Source organism: Helianthus annuus, chromosome 2 (genome assembly GCF_002127325.2).
Source record: "Helianthus annuus cultivar XRQ/B chromosome 2, HanXRQr2.0-SUNRISE, whole genome shotgun sequence".
Lineage (NCBI taxonomy): Eukaryota > Viridiplantae > Streptophyta > Magnoliopsida > Asterales > Asteraceae > Helianthus > Helianthus annuus.
Window position 1 is genome coordinate 107,286,031 of NC_035434.2, and position 26,678 is coordinate 107,312,708.

Genomic DNA, 26,678 nt, shown 5'->3' on the forward strand with positions numbered 1-26,678 from the left:
GGATAAGATGCGGGTTCGTAAACCAAACGAGTATGGAGACTCGTGTAATATGGTTTAACAAAGCCCACATACTAAAATGAAACTTAACCTAAGTGCTTACGACCCATTACGACCCGTTTAGGTAGCTTATGCTACCTTAACGCGTCGTTCGCATAAAGCGCGTTTGGAATGCTTAACCTCGTGACCATAAGGTATAACCTCGGAAGGTTATTCGCTATACAACTATGGTCACCTAATGTGTTTGGTCGGATCCTAATGATCGACCAAATGGGTCGGGCTCGAAAGTATAAGCGATTGTTTAGATCCCTTACCTTACGACCCTATATAAGCTCTATACTAAAAGTGACGAGCTAAGCATGTTAGAACATGCTTAACTAAGTTTAGAAAAAAGGTTTGGTATCAAAACAAACGGTTTTGATACCTATGAGTAGTTTGGTTACAAAATACGCAAGAATGCGCATTTTGGCCGAAACTACGACTCGTCACTGAGCCTAGATAACGTGGAAATCAGTAGGTGTAGTCACTATGGACTATAACCATCGTGATCACGCTCACGTTATGAAGTTCAAAAGAACTTCATGTTGACCATAACCTGGTCAACACAGAAAGTCAAACAAAGCTTGACTTTCAGACTCGAAAAACGAATAAAAGAACGAAAGAACACTTACGAAGGGTCCCCGAAAGCTAAACTTGATCCAGGAGCTCAGGTATGAAGCAATGGCATCAACTTAGAGCTCTTTGATCAGATTTGTTGGTTTTTGCAAGAAAGGGGGTGTATTTATAGGATATGCAAGACCGTTAGGATCGTTTCTTGAATATCGTGCCTTGATCTTACTCGTACACTTGTCACAATGTTGTGGTAGCTTATTTTGCCCCCACCACAAGAATTTGACAAGTGGCATTGCCCTTTGGGTGATTGAAAGGCTGTTACAAGTTGTTTAAAACATTGAATCTGGTCTGGAAGGCTGACGCAGGCCGCGTAAAAGATCACCCTGGGCTTACGCGGGCCGCCTGGGAGTTCTGATCTGCAACCAACTTTCAGAAATGACAGTTTAGGTCCCTGTTGTGGTTTGGGGCCATTTCCGACATGTTTAAGGCCTGTTAAGCCATCTTTAAGGCCGTAAAATGATGTTTAAACATTGAGGACATGAAACATGCTCAAAAATATGCCGGATGTCGTTTTGTTTGGTCGTACGATCGCGATGTTCGGTTAATTACGATGGAATGCGCATAAGCGTGAAAAGTGATCTAAAATGCGCGACGAATGGATTTTTCTTATGCCAAACACTAAGGCATAATATTATGATGCTTACATAAATTTTTGGATGTCCGGATGTATTCAGAACGTAAGTTATGCGCGAAAATGCAAACTTATGCACTTTTTGACACTTTTAGTCCCTGAATGATCCAAAAGTTTATTTTAGCACACCGAACCCCTCAAAGCCTATTTCTAAGCTATGTAAGGGATATTTATGGTATGTTTAACTTATGGTCATGTTCCGGAACGTCTGGTACAGTTCAAATTGGCATACTTTCGCAGTTTGTCAAATTTAGTCCCTGTAAGCGAATTAACTTGTTTTTGCCATACCAAAGCCTTCAAAACTTATTTCTAAGTTATGTAAAGATTATTTAAGGTATGTTGAGTATATGTTGATGTTCTGGAGTATTTGTCGCATTAAACTGAGTACGTTTACGCCCCAGTTTGCGTATAATTCTCCAGAAAGCGATGTAGAGTTTAAAATCGAACAAAAGTCAAATAACATTGTTTTCTTGATAACTGAACTGTTCACAATGATTTCAAGCACAAATGTTACAGTCTCCCCTACTTGCGGAAATTTCGTCCCGAAATTTATTTAGAGGAAACTCGTGGAAAAAGATGCGGGTACTTTGCCTTCATTTGATCTTCGCGTTCCCAAGTAAACTCGGGTCCACATTTAGATTCCCAGCGAACCTTGACCAAAGGAATGCGCTTGCGTTTAAGCCACTTGACTTCACGTTCCATGATTTCCACTGGTTTCTCAACAAATTTCAGTGTTTTATCTACACGAATTTCGTCAAGCGGTATGTGGAGGTTCTCATCAGCTAAACACCTCTTGAGATTGGACACGTGAAAGGTTGGATGGACATTTCCAAGTTCAGGAGGTAACTCAAGTCTGTAGGCTACCTTACCGATTCTAGGTGCAAGTTTTCCTTTCTTCCCGAATCTAATCACACCTTTCCAAGGTGAGACCTTAAGTAATGCCCGATCACCGACTTGAAAATCCAAGGGCTTGCGTTTTAGGTCCGCGTAACTCTTTTGACAGCTTCTAGCTGTCTGAAGGTTATCACGAACTTTCTTTACATTATCTGTTGTCTCTAAAATGAGGGCAGGTCCAGTAAGTTGAGCCTCGCCGATCTCATTCCAGTAGACTGGTGAACGACATTTTCGACCATAGAAAGCCTCGAAAGGAGCCATGTTGATGCTGGAGTGATAACTGTTGTTGTAGGAGAATTCAATCAATGGAAGATGTGAATCCCAACTACCACCAAAATCGATCACATAAGCTCTAAGCATATCCTCCAGAGTCTGGATTGTTCTTTCAGACTGACCGTCCGTTTGCGGATGATAAGCTGTGCTCAGATTAAGTTGGGTCCCCATAGCAGATTGCATGGTTCTCCAAAAATGAGAAGTGAAACGAGCATCTCTGTCAGAAATGAAGTTCAAAGGAACACCATGTCGAGCTACAATTTCATCCACATAGATTTTGGCAAGTTTGTCAGCAGAAAAATCCTCACGGATTGGCAAGAAATGCGCCGACTTAGTAAGACGATCAACGACTACCCAGATGGCATCATGACCTTTCTTCGTGCGCGGAAGTTTGGTAATGAGATCCATAGTAATGTTTTCCCATTTCCAAACTGGGATCTCTGGTTGCTCCAATAAACCAGAAGGACGCTGATGTTCAGCCTTAACCTTAAGACAAGTAAGGCATTTTGATACATAAAGGCAATGTCTTTCTTCATACCAGGCCACCAATAATGAATACGAAGATCCTTATACATCTTATCTGAGCCAGGATGAATAGAATAACGAGACTTATGGGCTTCATCCATAAGCAAGGTACGAAGATTATCTTGGCTTGGGACCCACAAATGGTCCATGAAGTAATACGATCCATTGTCCTTTAGTTCAAGAGCAGGTGTTATATGATAAGGAAATTCCTTATCCATCAAACCTTGTGAAACACAAGATTGTTGAGCCTGAGAAATACGGGCTTGGATATCGGATTGAGCTTGAACATCAGGTTGAACACGAACACAATGAAGCTTAGTACGTTCCTTGCGACTCAAAGCATCGGCTACGACATTCGCCTTACCAGGATGGTAGCGAATTTCGCAGTCATAGTCGTTTAGAAGCTCCACCCAACGTCGCTGCCTCATGTTGAGTTCTTTCTGATTGAAGATATGCTGAAGACTTTTGTAGTCAGTGAAAACCACACATTTTGTACCGTACAAATAGTGTCTCCAAATCTTAAGAGCGAAGACAACTGCACCCAACTCAAGATCATGAGTGGTGTAGTTCTTCTCATGTATCTTCAACTGCCTTGATACGTATGCTATGACTTTGTTTCTTTGGATCAGGACGCAGCCAAGTCCTAATTTAGATGCATCGCAATAAACGACGAAATCATCAATGCCCTCAGGCAAAGTTAGGACAGGCGCGTCGCAAAGTTTTTGTTTCAAAGTCAGAAACACTTCCTCTTGCTTAAATCCCCAATCAAATGGCTTGTTCTTCTGAGTTAGAGCAGTTAGAGGAACTGCAATCTTTGAGAAATTTTCAATGAAGCGGCGATAATAACCCGCTAGACCAAGAAAAGAACGAACTTCAGTAGGAGTAGTAGGCGTATCCCAATCCTTAATCGCACTGATCTTGGAGGGATCTACATGAATACCTTGTTCGTTGACAATATGTCCTAAGATTTGAACTTCTTTAAGCCAGAATTCACGCTTGGAGAATTTGGCGAAAAGTTGCTCTTTCTTTAGGAGTTCCAGAGTAAGACGAAGATGTTGCTCATGATCAGCTCGCGTCTTAGAATATATCAAAATGTCATCAATGAAAACGATGATGAACTTATCCAAATAAGGCTTGCAGACCCTATTCATCAAGTCCATGAAAACAACAGGGGCATTAGTCAAACCGAATGGCATGACTGTGAACTCATAATGCCCATAGCGAGTGCGGAACGCTGTCTTGGGAATATCTTCTTCATGCACACGGAGTTGATGATATCCAGATCGCAGATCAATCTTTGAAAAATAAGAAGTGCCTTGCAATTGATCAAAGAGATCATCAATGCGAGGTAGGGGATATCGATTCTTGATGGCGAGTTTGTTAAGCTCACGATAATCGATACACATCCTAAAAGATCCATCCTTCTTCTTGACAAAGAGAACGGGAGCACCCCAGGGTGAAAAGCTAGGACGGATAAACCCTTTGTCAGAGAGTTCCTGAAGCTGCTTAGACAACTCTTGCATCTCAGATGGTGCAAGATGATATGGAGCTCTGGCAATGGGATTTGCACCAGGTACGAGGTCAATTCGGAACACGACTTGGCGTGCTGGGGGTAGATCAGGTAACTCTTCAGGAAAAACTTTAGAATAATCCCGTACAACAGGAATATCTTGAATAGACTTACCTTTGCCCTTATCTGCTACAACATGTGCCAAAAATGCCACATAGTTCTTTCGCAGATACTTCCGAGCTTTAAAACAAGACATGAGTTTGAGACCACCAGCAGGTTTCTCACAGCGAACCTGTAGGATCTCACCTGACGAAAGCTGTATATGAACGATCTTCTCAAAACAAACTACCTCTGCGTGATGCTTGGCTAACCAATCCATACACACAATAACGTCGAAGATTCCAAGTTGCATAGGCGTGAGGTCAATAGGAAAAAGATGGTCGTTAAGGTTCATCTGGCAGTTGTGGAGAACAGAATCAAGAACAATGGGTTCACCACTAGCCACTTCTACTGTCAATGGTTTACCTAGTTTTGTTCTAGACACGCGAAGCAATGGTTCAAAAGATAACGACACAAAACTCTTATCGGCACCCGAATCAAAAAGAACAGATGCTGGCTGATTATTAATAAAGAACGTACCGTTCACCACATTATCATCTGCTTGTGCCTCTTGTGCGTTCATGTTGAAGACTCGACCTCGAGCCTGAGCCTGATTTTGATTCTGGTTGGCTAGTCTTGGGCACCGGTTTCTGTAGTGGGTCAGATCCCTAGCACGAACCAGGAGGAAAATGAGGTCGTGCAGGTTGACCTTGTTGCTGAGCAGAGGCTGAGCAATTTGTTGGGCTTGGTTCTTAACTGCCTGATTCTGGTTAGCAGGAATGCGGCAGGTGGCAGCAAGATGACCATTTCTTCCACAGTTGGTGCATTGACGACACTGAAGATGAGGTGGGTGATGGCCGTTACACCTGTTGCACAAAGGTGCATTGCCAAGATAAGGCTTCTTGGCTGCAGGCTGGTTTGGTGCAACTTGAGCCTGTGCAGTAACGACATAGTTTTCGGAAGCCTTTCGCTTCCTAGACCCCCTTGAGGAACCAGAATCCTTTCCCTTCTTGTTTTGACCTTTCTTGTTATCTTCCTTGTCAGACGCCTGTTTCTTACCCTCGTCACCCTTTTTGTGCAGCTTTCCCTTTCGAATCTGTGACTCAGTCAGTGTTGCTGCTAACTCGATCGTCTGACGGAGTGTGGTAGGGTTACTACTAGTAATGATGTCTTGTACCGAGTCAGGTAGGCCGTCGGTGTACCTTTCGATAGCCTTGTCAAGTGGGGCAACCATTGTCGGGCAAAGCAGACTCACCTCCTCAAACCTATCAGTATATGCCCGGTGCTCGCCATTGTATTGTTTTAAGTCATCAAACTCTTTCTCCAAAGCTCGCTGTTCATGACGAGGACAGAACTCCCTCATCATAAGGGCCCTAAGTTTAGCCCATGTCTGTGCTAGAGCAACTTCTGCACCACGGTCTCTCATTACCCCGTTCCACCACGTAAGAGCCCTCTTCTGAAACACACTTGAGGAAAACTCGACCTTGCGATTGTCAGGACACTGCACGTGACGGAAAGTACTCTCAATGCTCTCGAACCATTGAAGAAGCCCAGTTGCTCCCTCAGAGCCACTAAACTTGAGTGGTTTAGCCGAGTTAAAATTCTTGAAATTACATGGAGCATTGTTGTTGTTGTTGGCTTGGTTCCATTGAGCAAAGAGATTTGGGAATTGAGCAGCCATTTGCTGCGCAATAATTTCTGCCAGTTCGGCAGTCGCTATCTGGTTTTCGCATCGAGGAGGCATTCTAAAAGAGGAAAACATGAAAGGAAACGAGTGATATGATTGGATGAAGAGAATGAGATGAAACAATTTCAACAAAAGCAAATATGGTGGTTACGGATCGCAAAGCAAACAAGCGACACAAAGTGTCTAATCAAAGTAAACGGGTCAAAAACAATGTATCGCGAAGACATGTTCGCCTATAAGTGAACACTCACCCCAAGAGTTCCCAGGTAAGAGTGACTAGTCCTATTATGTGGATTTGTATGAACACTCTAGCCTTAGACAGAAAACTCAGGGTACAGGCATTCACTCTTCCAGTTCGCACGTGTTCACACTATTAAAACCCGAAAACCTTGACGAGATTTTGAAAATTCAAAGGGGTTCAAAACCATATAACAGAGGGTTCAAAACCTAGTAATCAATCATCCTAGAACAGATGATTAATTTTCAAAGCGGATTCGGAATCGATGTTCTCGTTGTGGTTATAACCTAAGGATAGGTGAAGTGCATGTTTTAAAATCTAAACACAAGATAACTTGTGTTAGGGTCCTAGAAAGTTATAGTCTAGGTCAAAGCATTACTAATAACCTAATTCCCTATAACCATTGGCTCTGATACCAACTCTTCTGTCACACCCCAACCACGTGGGACAACCAAGCGTGGCGGAAACATCGGGGAGTGTTGTAACAGAATTAATTGTTTCACAACCATGGCATACAAAGTTATATTTTATTTATCAACAAGAGTGTTACATTGTCTCAAAAACAGGAAATAAAGAGTTCAGAACATAAATAAACTAGTTCTATCTTCATTTTAAGTCTCTAAGGCAGAGGTCCGCCCTAGTGTCATGATCATCATCCTAAGCGATAGCTCCTGAAAACACATGTGAAAATAGGTACGCCAGCATAAAAATGCCTGTGAGATACATAGGTTTTGTGAAGATAGGATTCATGACTCAAGATTTAAGAACTGTTTAATAACAGTCAGCCATGAACCTTGTAAATTGTTTTGTTTTGTAAATCATTTGAAAAGCGATAAGATCAGATGATATGTATACGTAAAAGAGTAATACATGGTTAAATAAATAACCAAGTAAAATGAGTTGGGTAAAAGAAATTGTTTGTAAAGAAATGTCTTGTGGAAGATATGTCATTTGTATAAAATGTTATTTGTTGAAATTGAAATGATTCAAATAACGCTACGATATGTAATACCATACAAACACTTATGTATAGGAAGTACCAGCGGCGTATCACCATGCTTGTATCATATTACACGTCTCATTACTTAAATCATTTAAACAAACCACCAATGTAGAAAGTCCATGTTTAAACCAATTGTCAAAAAGTCCATGTATAAGCCATGTCAAATGTTAAAAGTCAAAATGTAGTCAAGTAATGTGTAACAAATGTTATGTATTATAAGTAAAGTATTATCACATATTACGAATGTAGAAATGTACAAAACAAAGTATTTTGATTTTATCAAAAAGTTATGTTTAGCAAACAAAGTAAATGCATGTTACATTGATACAAACATTTATGTGGTAAGTTAACGCATACATTCAAGCCTTGAGACAGTCGGATAACCCTAAGTCAAGGTTATCAAAAGAAATGTTTTCGGATTCAGTCATTCCTTACATCCAAACAAACCCGGGATGTCAGGAATGGGATTTGTCAAGTCCTATGGTACCACTACTTACTATCGAGCGGCGTAGCTAATGTTAATGAACGTATATAAGTCCCGTTTGTGCAAACCAAATGTCATAGAAAATGTAAAACATGTTATATGAAAACGATGTACTAAGTATGCTAAGTTAACATACAAAGCAGAAAAGTCATGTAAATCAATGTGCTAGCATGCTATCAGTCAACATACATAGCAGAAATGTAAAGTAAAACAATGTACTAAGTATGCTCACAATGGACATACGTAGCATAGAATGTAATGAAATCATGTACTATAATGTACTAATGAACATAACAAGCATATGATATGAAAGCATGAAAAGCATGAAAGTAGCAAGTACGCACATGTGTTTCACCCCAAAACAGTTTGGAAAATGGTAAAAGAGGGGTATATGTACTCACATATACACCTTGAAAGCATTTAAAAGATGGGGTTCAATGTACTCACTTGAGATTGCTTTGAAGTCCTTGTATAACAACCAAATAATGCTAGAGATCACGGATATCAAACGGCACCTAATATAGGTAACTATGTTAATATACCGGACCTAAATCGGAGGATTGGATAGGATGCGGGTTCGTAAACCAAACGAGTATGGAGACTCGTGTAATATGGTTTAACAAAGCCCACATACTAAAATGGAACTTAACCTAAGTGCTTACGACCCATTACGACCCGTTTAGGTAGCTTATGCTACCTTAACGCGTCGTTCGCGTAAAACGCGTTTGGAATGCCTAACGTCGTGACCATAAGGTATAACCTCGGAAGGTTATTCCCTATACAACTATGGTCACCTAGTGTGTTTGGTCGGATCCTAATGATCGACCAAATGGGCCGGGCTCGAAAGTATAAGCGATTGTTTAGATCGCTTACCTTACGACCCTATATAAGCTCTATACTAAAAGTGACGAGCTAAGCATGTTAGAACATGCTTAACTAAGTTTAGAAAACAGGTTTGGTATCAAAACAAACGGTTTTGATACCTATGAGTAGTTTGGTTACAAAATACGCAAGAATGCGCATTTTGGCCGAAACTACGACTCGTCACTGAGCCTAGATAATGTGGAAATCAGTAGGTGTAGTCACTATGGACTATAACCATCGTGATCACGCTCACGTTATGAAGTTCAAACGAACTTCGTGTTGACCATAACCTGGTCAACGCAGAAAGTCAAACAAAGCTTGACTTTCGGACTCGAAAATCGAATAAAAGAACAAAAGAACACTTACGAAGGGTCCCCGAAAGCTAAACTTGATCCAGGAGCTCAGGTATGAAGCAATGGCATCAACTTAGAGCTCTTTGATCAGATTTGTGGGTTTTTGCAAGAAAGGGGGGGGGGTATTTATAGGATTTGCAAGACCGTTAGGATCGTTTCTTGAATATCATGCCTTGATCTTACCCGTACACTTGTCGCAATGTTGTGGTAGCTTATTTTGCCCCCACCACAAGAATTTGACAAGTGGCATTGCCCTTTGGGTGATTGAAATGCTGTTACAAGTTGTTTAAAACATTGAATCTGGTCTGGAAGGCTGACGCGGGCCACATAAAAGATCACCCTGTGCTTACGCGGGCCGCCTGGGAGTTCTGATCTGCAACCAACTTTCAGAAATGACAGTTTAGGTCCTTGTTGTGGTTTGGGGCCATTTCCAACATGTTTAAGGCATGTTAAGCCATCTTTAAGGCCCTAAAATGATGTTTAAACATTGAGGACATGAAACATGCTCAAAAATATGCCGGATGTCGATTCGTTTGGTCGTACGATCGCGATGTTCGATTAATTACGACGGAATGCGCATAAGCGTGAAAAATGATCTAAAATGCGCGACGAATGGATTTTTCTTATGCCAAACACTAAGGCATAATATTATGATGCTTACATAAATTTTTGGATGTCCGGATGTATTCAGAACGTAAGTTATGCGCGAAAATGCAAACTTATGCACTTTTTGACACTTTTAGTCCCTAAATGATCCAAAAGTTTATTTTAGCACACCGAACCCCTCAAAGCCTATTTCTAAGCTATGTAAGGGATATTTATGGTATGTTTAACTTACGGTCATGTTCCAGAACATCTGTTACAGTTCAAATTGGCATACTTTCGCAGTTTGTCAAATTTAGTCCCTATAAGTGAATTAACTTGTTTTTGCCATACCAAAGCCTTCAAAACTTATTTCTAAGTTATGTAAAGGTTATTTATGGTATGTTGAGTATATGTTGATGTTCCGGAGTATTTGTCGCATTAAACTGAGTACGTTTACGCACCAGTTTGCGTATAATTCTCTAGAAAGCGATGTAGAGTTTAAAATCGAACAAAAGTCAAAACATGAAAAATGTAAAACATAACCAAACAAACATTGGGATCAAATAACATTGTTTTATTGATAACTGAACTGTTCACAATGAGTTCAAGCACAAATGTTACACTATTAAAACATTAACCCGACTACTTAGGATTGTATCCCTGCTGACTCAAACTACTTAGCCGAGGGTAACGTCACCTTCAAAAGAGGGACCTACCACATTACGCATTAATAACTTAATTAATTATCTTTCAATAATCCAACCCTTTAGGATTGTATCCTTGCTGACTCAAACTACTGGGTTGAGGGTAACGTCACCTTCAAAAGAGGGGCCTACTACTATAACTAAGATAATCTCTTAAAAAGTGCAAAAGTGCGGAAATAATCAAAGGTTACTCTAAAGGCGAGTCGGATCTAAGTGATTCATCTTGTCTATCTGTTTTTGTTTTATTTTTATTTTCAGCATTTTTAGTTTTAATTTTCATGTTTAAACCTTTTTCTAAACTTTTGATTTGATTAGACGTTGAGGATAAACCGGTACTAAAAGCTCTTGTGTCCTTGGACGACCTCGGTATCTTACCAATGCTATACTATGCTCACGATGGGTGCACTTGCCCATATGTGTGTTTAGTGTTAGTAAAATATCGTGTTTTATAAATTTAAAACTTAACTAAAGTGTAAAAAGGGCTTAAAATATACATAAAAACCTATCACACCTAACGCACATCAAGTTTCTGGCGCCGTTGCCGGGGACACAAGGATTTTAAGAAAGCTTAAAATCGACGGCCTAATCAGTTTTTCAAAACCTTTTTAAAACGCGCTGATGTGCACAAAATGCAACATATAAATTACATCAATTGTGGCATAAAACTAACCCTTTTTTAGTACTAATGTTGGAAAAAGTGTGCTTTTGTCTTCCTTTTGTATTTTCAGGATTAAATGAGCTCAAATGAACAAAAGAAGCAAAAAGGCAGCTAAATCTAACATAAATACAAGAAAAGGAGCAAACGTGGCATGTCCGACCTCCCAACAGCATCTTCCCAAGCAAAACAAGAAGACAGGAGACTGAACACGCCCCATGCTCACTGAGCACGGGGGCGTGCCCAAGTGTCAGCAGAAAAGACAAAGTTGTAGAAGCTTCCATCGCCCACCACGGGGCCGTGCTCAGCGGACACGGGGCCATGGTCAACTATAAGATTCACGGAATCCAGTCAAATCTTGATAATACAGATATGCTTCTGCACACGGGGTCGTGCTCAGCGGACACGGGGGCGTGGTCAGCTAATGCAGACAAACTGCATTTAATGAAGAAAGAGAGGAGGATGGACATGGGGCCGTGCCCAATGGACATGGGGCCGTGCCCGAGCTTCTGTTCAGCCTATAAATAGGAGTGCTTTGAGCTCTTGCAACTCATCCCTTGGCACACCACCTCTCTCACACTTCACCCACCACCATCACAACACCATCATCCACCACCATCATCCATTGTCCATCATAGAGTGTGTGAGTCGTCTCGGGATCCAAGATTGATCGTAAGAGTTCTTGACAATCAAAGGCTATGTTTGCCTAAGTCTCTTACATCACTTGGTGAAGACAAGTGTTTAGTGTAATACTTTTTATTTTTAATCTTTTGCACTTTTTAATTGGTTTTGTATTAATGACTTTAATTACTAGTTTCTTATGTTGAAGGTGATTCTTCCTTATCTTTTTCCATGGTGTCTTGGCATTATTTTACTGTCTATATAAAATAAAAGATTTTCACCATTCATATCTCCACGGTCTATATGGAGGTATGTTGGCTACCTGGTCGGGGGTTAAGGGAACGGTTTGGTAAGAATCTTGCCATTGTTCAGTGTATAGATCCTGCAAAGGACCTGGGTCAAATTTAGTAGGACCTCCTTCAATGCCCAACGGTATTGGATGGTGGGGTCCAAACTCTTTGACCCCCTCATAAGTTAAACTACTATTAAAACTTTAACCCGGCTACTTAGGACTATATCCTTGCTGACTCAGACTACTTAGCCGAGGGTAACGTCGCCTTCAAAAGAGGGGCCTACCACATTATGCATTAATAACTTAATTAATTATCTTTCAATAATCCGACCCTTTAGGATTGTATCCTTGCTGACTCAAACTACTGGGTTGAGGGTAACATCGCCTTCAAAAGAGGGGCCTACTACAATAACTAAGATAATCTCTTAAACAAGTGCAAAAGTGCGAAAATAATCAAAGGTTACACTACACACGAGTCGGATCCAAGTGATTCATCTTGTCTATCTGTTTTTACTTTTATTTTTATTTTCAGCATTTTAGTTAGTTTTATTTTTCTAGTTTAAAAACCTTTTTCTAACATTTTGATTTGATTAGACGTTGAGGATAAACCGGTACTAAAAGCTCTTGTGTCCTTGGACGACCTCGGTATCTTACCAACACTATACTACGTCCACGATGGGTGCACTTGCCCATATGTGTGTTTAATGTTAGTGAATATCGTGTTTATAAATTTAAAACTTTGCTAAAAAGTGTAAAAAGGGCTTAAAATATACACCTAATATATATAACACTTCACACGCATCACGCGCTCACATTTTCTGCATTTTAGTTAATTTTTGCATTTACAGTAGCCTGAACACGTGGCCGTGTTCATTGAACACGGGGCCGTGCTGCATTTTTTTTCATAAAACACCCAGATACAGAGTCTGAACACGGGGTCGTGCTCACTGAACACGCCCCCGTGCTGAACAAAACCAGTCACTTTTATTAAAATGCCCAGATACAGATTCTGAACACGGGGGCCGTATCCGGCCTCTGTTTCTGTTTAATTTATGTTTTCTGGTCCTGAGACTCTGTTGTGGTCTGCTGAGTGATTCTTATGGATCAATACTCAGGAGATTACAACTAGACCTATGAGGAGGATAATTATAGGGAAGACTATTGCACCATTTGTGGTAACCCTCACTCGGTACAATATTGTGACTTATTTCAACCATCCACTTCATACACCTACTATGAGAAGCCCAGGTACGAGCCATCAACTTCATACACACCCTATGAAGACCAAAGGTATGAACCTTCTCCCTCATACTCATATTTTGATAAACCAAGGTATGAGCCTTCATATTCATACTTTGAGGAACCAAGATATGAGCCTCCATCTTCATATGCCTATTATGAGGAACCATGGCGTGAACAACCCACCTCATATGAGTATTATGAAGAACAAAATTACGACCCTTATCCATCATATACTTACAATGAAGAACAGTGGTGTGAACCATCTACTTCCTATGAGTATTATGAGGAACAAAGGATCGAACATCCGGATTCAAGCTTTGAGGATCCTGATCCTTACTCTATCACCCACATAGCCGATAGGATAATAGAACACATTAAAACTATCGAACGTTGCATAAAGGAATCTCACGCAAGGAAAGAGGAGTCTCGCGCAAGGGAAGAATTTACTTGTAATAAAGAAGAGATAGTTGAAAATGTAAAAGTGGAAGAACAAGTAAGTGAAAAGCCGACACATGAGTTAAACAACGAAAAAGGTGAGTTCGACAACGTTAAAATTCAAGAAGAGTCTAATTTTAAAGAAATTAATCTCTAGTCACCTTCTTTCGAAAATCATTGTTAGTACCCACTCATGCTAAGTTTTTAAAAGAGTTAAACACTAACACTAAAATTGACGAAACGGTAAGCATTAGGTTAACAAATGATCAAACTTCGCTAATAAAAGAAGACCCATTTGAAATTAACATTACACCGGTTCCATGTTTTTTTTTCAAAACTCCTTTATTAGTAATGTCACAATTGATAAAGATCTTTGTGTTAATATAATGCCAAACTACATTTTCGAAAAATTAAGTATTAGTGATTTTTCTCCACTTCAAATACCCATTTTTCTATCTAATCGGAAAGTAATAAAATCAATAGGGGTAGTTGAGGATGTTTTGGTCCAAACAAATCAATTGGTAATCCCAACCGACTTTGTCATCCTTGATGACGCTCCTCAAGTGTTGGGACGACCTTTTGTAAAAACCCACGAAGCTTTGAAAAATCGGAAGTACAACAATCTATCTATTCAATTAGGTGCATTTAAAAAGAGTGTCGATCTTGAGCGTTCAATGAAATATCCATTCAGCAATAATGACCCCCTAATTGAAGATGAAGATGAACCACCCGATACAAGAGAAGAAATTGACCACTTTGTTGAAGAAGAGGTCGCCATAAAACAAACCTTTGTGATTCTTGACAAAAATGAGCAATCAAATAAGGAGTCTCCTAAAGACCCACCTCTTGAGCTCAAAGAACTCCCAAAAGGTTTGGAATATGCTTTTCTAGACAAAGATGGTAAATCACCTGTAATTATTTCGTCAAATTTAACTAGTTTAGAAAAAGAAAAATTAATTACACTTTTCAAAAAACACAAAAATGCGATCTCTTGGAAGCTTGTAGATATTAAAGGAATTAGTCCTTCCATGTGCACGCACAAAATTTTGATGAATGATCACTATAAATCGGTAATACAACCACAACGCAGGGTAAATCCAAATGTCCAAGAAGTGGTTAAAAACGAAGTCATCAAATTACTTGACGCCGGACTTATTTACCCAATCTCCGATAGTCCTTGGGTAAGTCCCGTCCAAGTAGTTCCAAAGAAAGGAGGTATGCTGGTAATAACTAACGAGAAAAATGAATTAATACCAACAAGAACCATCACAGGATGGAGGGTATGTATAGATTATCGTCGATGGAATGAAGCAACAAGGAAAGATCACTTTCCTTTACCCTTCATTGATTAAATGTTAGAAAGATTATCCGGTCACAAATTTTATTGTTTCTTAGATGGTTTTTTAGGTTACTTTCAAATCCCGATAGCACCCGAAGACCAAGAAAAGACAACATTCACATGTCCCTATAGAACTTTTGCTTATCGACGCATGCCTTTTGGTCTATGCAATGCCCCCGCAACCTTCCAACGTTGCATGGTGGCCATCTTCCATGATATGATAGAAAAGACAATGGAAGTCTTCATGGACGACTTTTCTATCTTTGGAGATTCATACGACCAATGCCTCGATAACCTTGCACGAATGCTATCCCGATGTGAGGAAACTAACCTCGCCCTTAACTGGGAAAAATGCCATTTCATGGTAACGGAGGGAATAGTACTCGGTCAAAAAATCTCAAGCGAGGGAATGGAGGTTGTGTAGGATCGAGTATCGACCCGAACGAGTCATTCAGAGGAGTTTGAAACAGTTTCAGGTGCGGAAAACAAGAAACTGAGTTCGAAACAGCTTGCAATATGCTTTAAACACTGATTTGATTGATTTAACACCGAATACAACTCAAATCTCACACTGGCAGCACCTCGGTATGGAAATCGTAAACTTACACCACCAATCTGATTTCGCTAGGACTTCACATATATATACTATTCTGATTCCGCTTGAACATGCTCAAGCGGAATCTCATTCAAGCGAAACCTCAACTAACACTCACTCAAGCGGAATCAAGACATGTGGTTTCGCTTGAAATGACTCAGTGTCATTTCAAGCGGAATCAGCCTATATGTCACCTAATTCTGCTATTTTCTCGTAAAACGTGCCCTGATCTATCCTATCTAGTCTAAGACTCGATACAAGACGAAGTCGACAGATGCATGCACTAACAGACTCCCCCTCATATGTTGACGAGTCTGGCAATGTCGAGTCTTTGCAACTTCAGTCTTGAACAGTCTTTGGGCTTCACTCTCTCTATCAATCAACATCAACAGACTCCCCCTAACAATGTGCTGGCATTCCTTAAGTTCATCAGCATCATCTGCTTCAGGATCGTAGTCTGGCTCATATCCCAAGATCACCTAGCTCTATTCTTCAATTTAGAATCCACAGGTATCGGAAACCTGGCTCTCTAAACACAAGCTTCTTAGGATCGATCAGCCTGGTTTCAAGATCGTAACCTGGCTCATGTTCTACTCAAGTTATCTGCACAATCTCTACCTCAAAGTAAATCTTACACATTTCAAATATAAATGAGATGAATGCACTAACTCAGACTCCCTACTCACTACACGCATGATGAACCACTTGTTTGATTTACATAAAAACATATCTCATTAAACATAGACTCCCCCTCACTTCATGATCATCATGTTTAGCACATGAAATTTTGAAAATCATCTTTCCAATATCAGTTGTCAAAAATCTTTTAGAATTTTTCAAAATTTATGCTAAAACACACTAAAAATCTTTTTGGATTTTTTAATATTAATAAGACAATACAGTAAAGAAATATTTACAGACACTATTTTTGTGAGTTTGTGTAAGAGGATCATATCAGTTTATGAGACATATCACCAACACCATTAAGCTTGATTTCATTTTAAGTTCTAAACAATTCACCTAGATTGTCAGTATATAGGTCCACTTAAATTTTCACACAAAGTTCAATTGTTTCGAGATACGAAATTAATGTCTTAAGCACTTAAACTTATTCGCGTGTCCCACTACTTGAATATACTTCCGTATCCAGATCCCAATATTCAGTCTTACAGGTGAGTATACCACAGATGAAATCTGTAAAGGGGTTATATTGCGAGGGCCGTGAGAGCTCAGGTCGATAATTCCGTATACGCAGAGAGATGACGGCTTCGACTTTTGGTGTGTCCCCTTTAGAGGATCTTTTCTTCAACAGCAATGATTATCAATTTTATTGTTTAATCATTTTTGCTGAGGGCGAGCTTATATTTCAAAGCATTTGCAGAAAGTATTATACGGGGACTAGGTCAGAATTTCCATTCAGCAGAAGTCCCAGAATAATACCCCAGATATCACTGAGTATAAAGACCTAGTATTTCAGAAAGAGGGACCTTTCAAACAAGATTTCAGGGGTTACCTATATATCCAAGAAGTTGTTACCCACAAAATAAGCAAGTTTGAATTTTTTTTTAGGTTTATATCTCGTCACAATTTACTAAATGTGCAAAAACCTACTGACACATCCTCAGTAAGATTGTTTATCACATTTTTGACTTTACATTTCTTTAGCATGTTGTGACAATGCACTGATGTACTATCATTTCCTCTTTTTCACAACAAAACTCGTTTTTGAATTTTATCATGTTTTTGGATTTTTTTTCAAATTTTCTAATGTTTTTGGATTTTCTAATGTTTTTGGATTTTCTGATATATTTACTCCCCCTAAAATGCAAACATATTTTAAAGAAAGTTTGAAAAACAAACCAAGCTCTTGACCCACTTAAAAATTAAAAAAAAAACAAACTATACAGGAAAGTTGACAACCGAGATTGAATTGCCTCGAATCGCCATCCACTTGGCATAAACAATCAGAACTCCCCCTTTCAACAAACTATTTTTCTCATTAAGATTTCAAAACACTTAAGTTTGTTTTAATCAAAATGATTTTTCCGGAAAATAAGTTTGTTTTTACCAATTGTAGGGACTGGTTCATCATCTTGTTCAATTTTAAACACTTGTAAAAAATCAAGTACAACCTAATGTCCCTGATTTACCACTTGCAAGTATATCCACAACATTTAATCACATGTAGGAATAAAACATCTACATAAACCATTTTACCAATCAAGATGCCGATTCCTGCTTCACACTTACCAACCTGGAAGCTCCGGCATAGTCCATCACCTGTAAAATTTCAACAATTTTAAACTTCATTCACAAAAACTATTTTAAGAATGATGCCGATTCCTGATCCACGATTACAAACTTGGGATCTCCGGCATAGTCCTGAGACTTCAAGGGAAAAGAATTTCCACCCAAGTCTTACCAACCTTGGGTGTGTTTAACTCTTGTTCAGTTGGGTTATATGTTGCTTTCTTTGTTGCATAGAAATCTTTAACCCCTTTTACTTTCCCTTCAATCATTTTCCCAAATATTTTCTTAACATTCCCATTGAATGTTTTCTCAACATCAAATTCTTCTTGATCAGAAAAGAATTGATTTGAGATTTCCACCTTACCAATCATTTGCTTAATTTTTTCAAACTTCAAAGATGGAATTTCAACATCATCTTTTGAAGACACAGATTTTCCTTCATTAACCTCAACCTGTGGCTCCACTGATTTTGTGGAATCAGATTCATTGCCGACTTTCACATCATCCTTCTTAACAACCCACACTTGGTTGTCTTTGGCTTTCTTTTTGTAAAAATTTTTCTTTGAACATTCACCAACTTCATGAATAGAATTTTCAAAAATTTTGAACTGTTCAGTTGGTGGTTCAACATCGACAACTTTTCCTTTAAGTTTTTCCGATACTCCCTGTTTTGGTTTTGTCATTTGAGAACAAACTGATGCAATGTGACCAGCTTCATAGCATTTGAAACAGATTCGAGTATCCTTCCTGTGAAAAACTCCAGTTCCTTTTTTCTTCATCTCAGCAAGAAACTCCTGGTTTGATTGCCTCCAGAACGGTTTCTTCTGTTCTTCTTCTGCACTTCCACCTGAAACAAATTTTGTATTTGTTTTATAAATTTTGTCATTTTTAGAGTTTTCTGGTGGAATAAAACCCAATCCTTTCTTTTTGTAGCTACCATTATGGATTGGTTTCTTTTGAAAACCAGAACCAGAATTGTAACCCTTTTTCTTGTTTAAACGTTGTTGAACTCTTGAAGTGTATTTCTTAGGTTTTCCAATAAGATTTAAATCTTTTATTTCAGAAATATTAATTTCTTTCATTTTGAAAACCTTTTTGATCATGTCAACCCGAACACTTCTTATTGGAAACTCTTTGTCAGAATATAACTTGTTAGAATCATTCAAAGTATATGCTACTTCGAATGTTTCACCATTCAAGTTTGATTTTGATAATAAAAATTCTTTACTATAAGATCGTTTAACCATCGGTTTTGAACTGTTGACTGACGAACTTGACCCTCCAGACTCAGACTTTGACTCAGACTCCTCATCAGTATCCAACACCTGATCGACCACCTTTTTGATTAACTCAGACTCATGATCAGTGTCAGACGAGGTGAACTTGACGTCAATGTTTTCTGGTAATTCATCAGTTGAATCGGCTTTTAACTTTATATTGACTGCTTTTTCGACTTGCTCCTCATTCGGTTTTCTGGGAGAATACCCTTCCCAGATCGGAGGCGGACACTTGTTATAGCTAACAGTCGATTTCTTACCAGTATCTTTCTTCTTTGGCTTGTCATCTTTGAATGCTTCGAAACTTGCAACAGTTGGATAAATGCGATCAATAAGATAATCAGAACTAGAATAACTTTGTAATAAACGTCTGATTCTCTCATTCTCAATTTTCTCCTTTTCCAACTCTTGCTTTAGCTCAACATTTTCTTCAATGTAATGATTAATAGCCTTTTGCTTCGACATCATTGTAGCATTCATCATCGTCAAAGCATCTTCTCTCTCAGAATTTGTCTTTTGAAGACCTGTTACTGTTCTGTTCAAGACATCATAAGACTCTTTCACATATTTTAGATTGAACAACAACTGCTCTTTCATCTTCTCAAGCTCAGACAACTTCTCATCTTTTGCTGCATACTCCTTGCATGGTTCTAAAAACTTTGTGCAAGGCTTGATGATTTCCACAATCTTTTCAACTTCTATGACTTTCTCAACTTCAATCACCTTTTCTGCTTCATCAACCTCCTCAGCAACACTTTTAACTTCTTCAACTTCAACAGTCTCATGTTCTTGAGCAACACCTTCGGGCTTCATTGTCTTTTGCTCTTTTGCAGCTCGTTTCTCCTTCAGTTTTTCCAAGCGATCTGCAAAATAGAAATGAAAACTTTCAGGAGAGAGATGAGATTTTGCAACATTAATATGTTTTTCTTCTTCATCATCACTGCTATCATCAGTCGGAGATTGATCAAATTCCACATATTTTTCATAATTATCATCCGAAGAACCAGAATCAGATGGCGTTTGATCAAAGACAACTCCTCTTTCTGAACTTTCACCACTTTGTAAACTTTCATCTGAACTCTATGAACATTCTTCTGATGAAACAGATTTTTCATCATCATTCTTCCACTAACTCCAATAGATTTCATCCACTCGGTGAACATGTCTGGTTCTTTCACTATCTTTGCAATGAAAGCTTTGAACTCTCTCTTTTCATCAACAAACATATCCCAGTTAAAGCCTTCAGGTAGCCTTTCATCATCTTGGTTGATTAGGCATGCTTTGCTGTCGGATGAAATATATTTGTTCCAGTTGAAATTTCCTTGATTTCCCAAACATGCTCTCTTTGAATCGTCAAGCACTTTTCTACCATGAGCTACCTGCGGTTCTTCTTGTTGTTGTTGTTGACCAACTTGTTGATATATGGCTTTACGGTAGTAGTCATCTTTTCCGAATGGATTCTTTGGATCATTTGCCTCTCTATTCTTGCATTCCCGTTTAAAATGGCATTTCTCCCTGCATTTAAAACAAGTAACTTTAGATTTATCGAAACCTAAAGTAGAAACATGTGCATCAAGAAAGTCATTTCTCCCAGTAACCAATTTAAACTTCTCAGCTCTTCTAAGAACATTAGCTAGACACCATTTGATGTCCATTAGCTCCATCTCTTCGGCGTCTACCTGATCGTAATCCTCTTTTGTTAGCATAGGATTCCCGATCCGCCCTGCAACCAATCCTTCATAAGATAGAAGAACGGAACCAAGTAATGCCATGTGATCTTTCGCGACTTCTTCTGAGAAACTTTGACCATCAGGAAGATTTAGAGCGATGTTGCATTGGATCACACAACCATTTCCAGTTTTTGAGCTTTAATGCTGAAAACTTGATGTTGTTTCTTTTGGATTAACACTTGGATATGAAGAGAATCCACTGCTTTTGTTTGAACTTTGATCAACTTTTTCAGATGAGTCACCAGCACTAAAAGTAGTTTGAATCTTTGGGCTTCTTTCAACTTCTGGAACACCGCCTTTGTAGTACATTTTTACATCTTGTTGATTGCTCGGATTGTTCATCCTAGCAATCTTCTGCTGTTCCAGATCTTGACTTTCTATCTTCTCTATGAACTGAGAAATTGTCAACCCATCATAAACACCAGTGTTCTTCAGAATCATCAAGTAAGTTCCCCACTCCTTTTGAGGTAAAACATCAGCTAGCTTGTCAACCCACTCTTCACGATCTTTTGTTATGCTCAGCATCGACATGGATCGAACTAAGTGGCAGTATCTTTCAATTAACTTCTTTGTGTCCTCCCCGGGCAAACTACTGAAAAGATCAAACTCTTTCTTGAGTAGTGCTTTTTTACTCTTAATCATATTTTCACTACCCTCAAACTTGACTTTAAGAGCATCCCAGATTGACTTTGAAGTCTTGTCATGTTGTAATAGCACAAAAATGTCTTCTTTGATAGCCTGTTGAAGCAAACTTATCATCATCTTTTCTGCTCGGTACATTTCCCGTTCTTGGTCATTAAACTCAGAGATTTGTTTTTCAGTCTGAAGCTCAGTACGTGGTAGCACATATCTTTTCAAAATACACTCCCACGATCTAAGATGGTTTGCTTGCACCCAGTTTTCGAAGCGATCTTTCCATCCGTAATATTCTTCAATGCTCATTAGCTTCGGGGGTTTTTGGGTAGTTCCGGTTTCATTTTCCAGATTCATGTTTTGAGCAATCGAAGCTGGAGTAACCGAAGATGTAGCGAACGCGTTGTAGAAATCGTCACCCATGATTTTTGAAGTTCAAGCGGAATAACCCAACAATCAGATTCAAGCGGAATAACAAACTGCCCTTTTCAAGCGGAATACCTGCAACACAGAACTTCAAGTGAAATCAAAAATTACCGGTTCAAGCGAAATAACAAACTATATTTCAAGCGAAATAACAACCAAACAATTTCAAGCGGAATACTGAAATTGTTTTCAAGCGGAATCCCTGAAGTGTGTTTTGGAGCGGAATCACCAGGAAATCTCAAGCGAAATCTGACTATGTCTGTCTGAAGCGAAATCACAGGTTTCACTTGAATCTTTTCAAGCGGAACCCCAAACTTGAAGCGGGATCAGACAATTTCGAGCGGAATCACAATCTGTTCGTTCGAGCGGAATCACTTTGAAAGCCTGTTTTGTCCATTTTTAGTCCGAATTTTAATGTATAACTTTCAAGGGTTTGTTTTCTTGCACTTTTACACCATATATCTGAAATTTAGCCGATTTTAACCGTGAAATTTTGAAATTTTTAAAGAAGGTGTAGAAAAACAGAGATTTTCAAGCTGAATCGTATAGAACTCCTCCTCCTGAGCTCTGATACCACTTGTAGGATCGAATATCGACCCGAACGAGTCGTTCAGAGGAGTTTGAAACAGTTTCAAGTGCAGAAAACAAGAAACTGAGTTCAAAACAGCTTGCAATATGCTTTAAACACTGATTTGATTGATTTAACACCGAATACAACTCAAATCTCACACCGGCAGCACCTCGGTATGGAAATCGTAAACTTACACCACCAATCTGATTTCGCTCGGACTTCACATATATATACTGTTTTGATTCCGCTTGAACATGCTCAAGCGGAATCTCATTCAAGCGAAACCTCAACTAACACTCACTCAAGCGGAATCAAGACATGTGGTTTTGCTTGAAATGACTTAGTGTCATTTCAAGCGGAATCAGCCTATATGTCACCTAATTCTGCTATTTTCTTGTAAAACGTGCCCTGATCTATCCTATCTAGTCTAAGACTCGATACAAGACGAAGTCGACAGATGCATGCACTAACAGGTTGATCGAGCAAAAATAGACACTATTTCTCGATTAGCACCCCCATCCTCCGTTAGAGCTATCAGAAGTTTCCTAGGGCATGCCGGATTTTATAGGCGATTTATCAAGGACTTTTCTAAAATCTCAAGGCCTCTAACAAAATTACTTGAAAAAGATGTCCCTTTCATCTTTGACAAGGATTGCAATCAAGCATTTCTAACACTAAAAGAAATGCTAGTCAATGCACCTATCATGATAGCGCCTAATTGGAAATTACCTTTCGAAATCATGTGTGATGCAAGTGACTTTGCAGTTGGAGCCGTCTTGGGACAAAGAAAAGATAAGCATTTTCACCCAATTTATTACGCTAGTAAAACACTTAACGGCGTACAAGAAAATTACACAAGAACAGAAAAAGAGTTACTAGCCGTAGTATTTGCTTTTGATAAATTTCGTTCTTATCTTGTTCTTTCTAAAACAATAGTCTATACAGATCATGCAGCCATTCGATATCTCTTCAAGAAATAGGATGCTAAACCACGTTTGATTAAGTGGATTCTACTCCTCCAAGAATTTGATATTGAAATCAAAGACAAAAGGGTAGCAGAAAACACTGCAGCAGATCATCTTTCGCGCTTGGAAGACCCAGCTTTGGAGGCAACCAGGGATGAGCAAATAAATGAAAAGTTTCCAACGGAGTCCCTGGAAATGGTGGAATACCGAGAAGAGCCATGGTACACCGACTATGCTAACTACCTAGCTAACGGCATAGTTACGAAAGGGTGGCCACATCATCAAAGAAAAAAATTCTTTGCCGATGTAAAGCATTATTTTTGGGAAGATCCTTATCTGTTCAGAATGTGTGCCGATCAACTCATCCGCCGATGCGTACATGGTGGTGAAGCAAGAAGAATTCTCCGCCATTGTCATGAAGGTCCATACGGAGGACATCATGGTGCCGCTAGTACTGCATGAAAGGTATTTAATTCAGGATTTTATTGCCCAACCATTTACAAAGACGCCCAAAGTCTTGTCAAGAGTTGTGACACTTGCCAAAGATCATGTAATATTTCTTCCAAAAATGAAATGCCACAAAATGGCATTCTTTTTTGTGAAATTTTTGATGTGTGGGGACTCGACTTTATGGGACCATTCCCACCATCAAAAGGAAAAAAATATATACTTGTGGCAGTAGATTACTTGTCTAAATGGGCCGAGGCCGAGGAACTTCCAACAAACGATGGAAGAGTCGTGGTTAGATTTCTGAAAAAATTATTCTCTCGTTTTGGAACACCAAAAGCATTAATTAGTGATAGAGGTACCCATTTTTGTAACCATCAACTTGAAATTTTTTTAACAAGATATTGGGTCTATCACCGGGTCTCCACGGCATATCACCCTCAAACAAACGGACAAGCCGAAATGACTAATAGAGGTTTAAAACGAATACTCGAAAAAACCGTAGGGTTAAATAAAAAAGAATGGGCTGATAAGTTAGACGATGCTTTATGGGCTTTTTGAACTGCTTATAAAACAACAATAGGTACAACCCCATATAAGCTCGTCTATGGAAAAAGCTGTCATTTGGCAGTAGAGATAGCATACAAGGCCTACTGGGCAATTAAAAATGTAAACTTGGATTTAGAATTTGCCGGTAAAAATCGATTTTGCTAATTAAATGAATTAGACGAATAAAGGAATTATGCATATTCTAACTTGGAAATTTATAAGGAAAGAATGAAAAATTTGCACGATAAACACATTAAACCTAATGAATTTCGGGTAGGAGATCAAGTTCTATTGTTTAATTCATGACTTCCATTGTTTCCTGGTAAATTAAAGTCTAGGTGGTCAGGACCTTTTTCCATCACCCATATTTTCCCACACGGTGCAGCCGAGATTCAATCTCGGAATGGAATTCCATTCAAAGTCAATGGCCAACGGCTGAAGCTCTATCAAGGATTCATTGAGGATGAAGAGGAAGAAATATCGCTTCAAACGGTTGAAGAATGAATCAAAGGTTCAAGCATCATCATCATACCTGGTAAGTTACGAACAATCGGGAAAACATCTAAATCGGTAAGATTTCTAAGACCAAAGTTTTGGGAAACAGGGCACTCACACGAGCACTAAAAAAAAAATTTTGCCCGCCCACGGGGCCGTGTCCGCGCAACTGTCGGGATAAAACCCCTTTTTCAAAAGAGTTTCTTCATTCCACACGCCCCGTTTCCCCAAAAACTCTCTGGTTCAGGCGATTTTTCCGCAAGATTTCGACGTCTCCCCTACTTCTAACAACATCAAGGTATGATTCTATCATCATTAGTTAGATTAAGGAGTTGCATGTAGTTTAACATCAAAAATTTGGGGAAAAATCTAGGGTTCTTGAACTTAAACCGGATCGAACTTTAAATTTTTGCTTAAATCTGTTAACATTAGTATAGATACATGTTATAGGAAGTAAATCAACTTGTATTGTTTGTAGATTCGCCCGATTTCTCACAAAAACCCCAAACCCTTGTTTTTGAACCGAAAAAGATGAAATTGAAGGGGTAAACGGTTTGTTTTGAGAAAAACGGTACTTGGGGTTTCATTTTCGGGGAAAACCATCCCTACTAGACAAAAAATTTTCAAGTTTTCAGGACCGGGTCGAAAAATGGGATTTTTGGGAAACAGAAGTCTGGACACGGGGTCATGCTCGCAGAGCACGGGGGCGTGTCCAGGAAAATCCAGGCGAACCTGGGGCGTGTCCGCTGAACACAGGGCCGTGTTCAACCGACTGTTTTCAGTTTTCTCCGAAAATTTCACTATTTCTTACTAATTGTTTGGTGTTTTCTCTCAGATGGCCAAGAAGTTTATCAGATTCAATGCAAATGAGCTGGATGCTAAAGCAAGATACGATGTGCTAAGAACTAGGCCCGAGGAGTACCCATGATAAGTATGCAGATCTTCTAGGAGCAGTGAACCAGCTAGACCGCTTCAACAACATTGTCACCGGCCCACTAAGAGCCGCCCTGTGCACTCGGCTTCGCTCAGTACATGAATACAACATGGGATTCTACAGTACGTTCGCTTTCAAGACAAGAGCCGATCCATTTGACAATGATGGGGTAGAGTTCTGTTGTGGGGGGGACTGTGTACTCGATCTCGATCGCACAGTTTAGGGCAATAGTTGGGTTGTACGCGGAAGAAGATGCTGGGGATGAAGAGAACACCGGCGGTCTACATGAGATTCCAGAAAATCAACGCCAAGCTGCTTGGGCTCAAATAGGAGAATGCAACTATAATCCGAGCTGAATTAAGAGCACACAGCTGAGAGACCCTCTTTACCGCTACATCCACAGGGTCCTCACCTACTCTTAGCTAGAGGCACGACAACAGCGGCGTTGTAGGGTTACGAGATCTGGCGGTCCTCTATTGCATTCACACCCGTACCAACCTTGATGTTCCATACCTACTACTCCGAAACATGCACTGGAACCAACTAGCTACTCCCCCAACTCCTATCTTCTTTGGAGGGTGGATTTACCGCCTTTTCAAACACTTTGTTGATAGGATGCCGAGGTCTTTCCAAAAGAGCCCATGGTCGGGGAGAGTGGACATGGTCATTTGCCGCTCCATGAATTTGATTTATGAAGCAAATG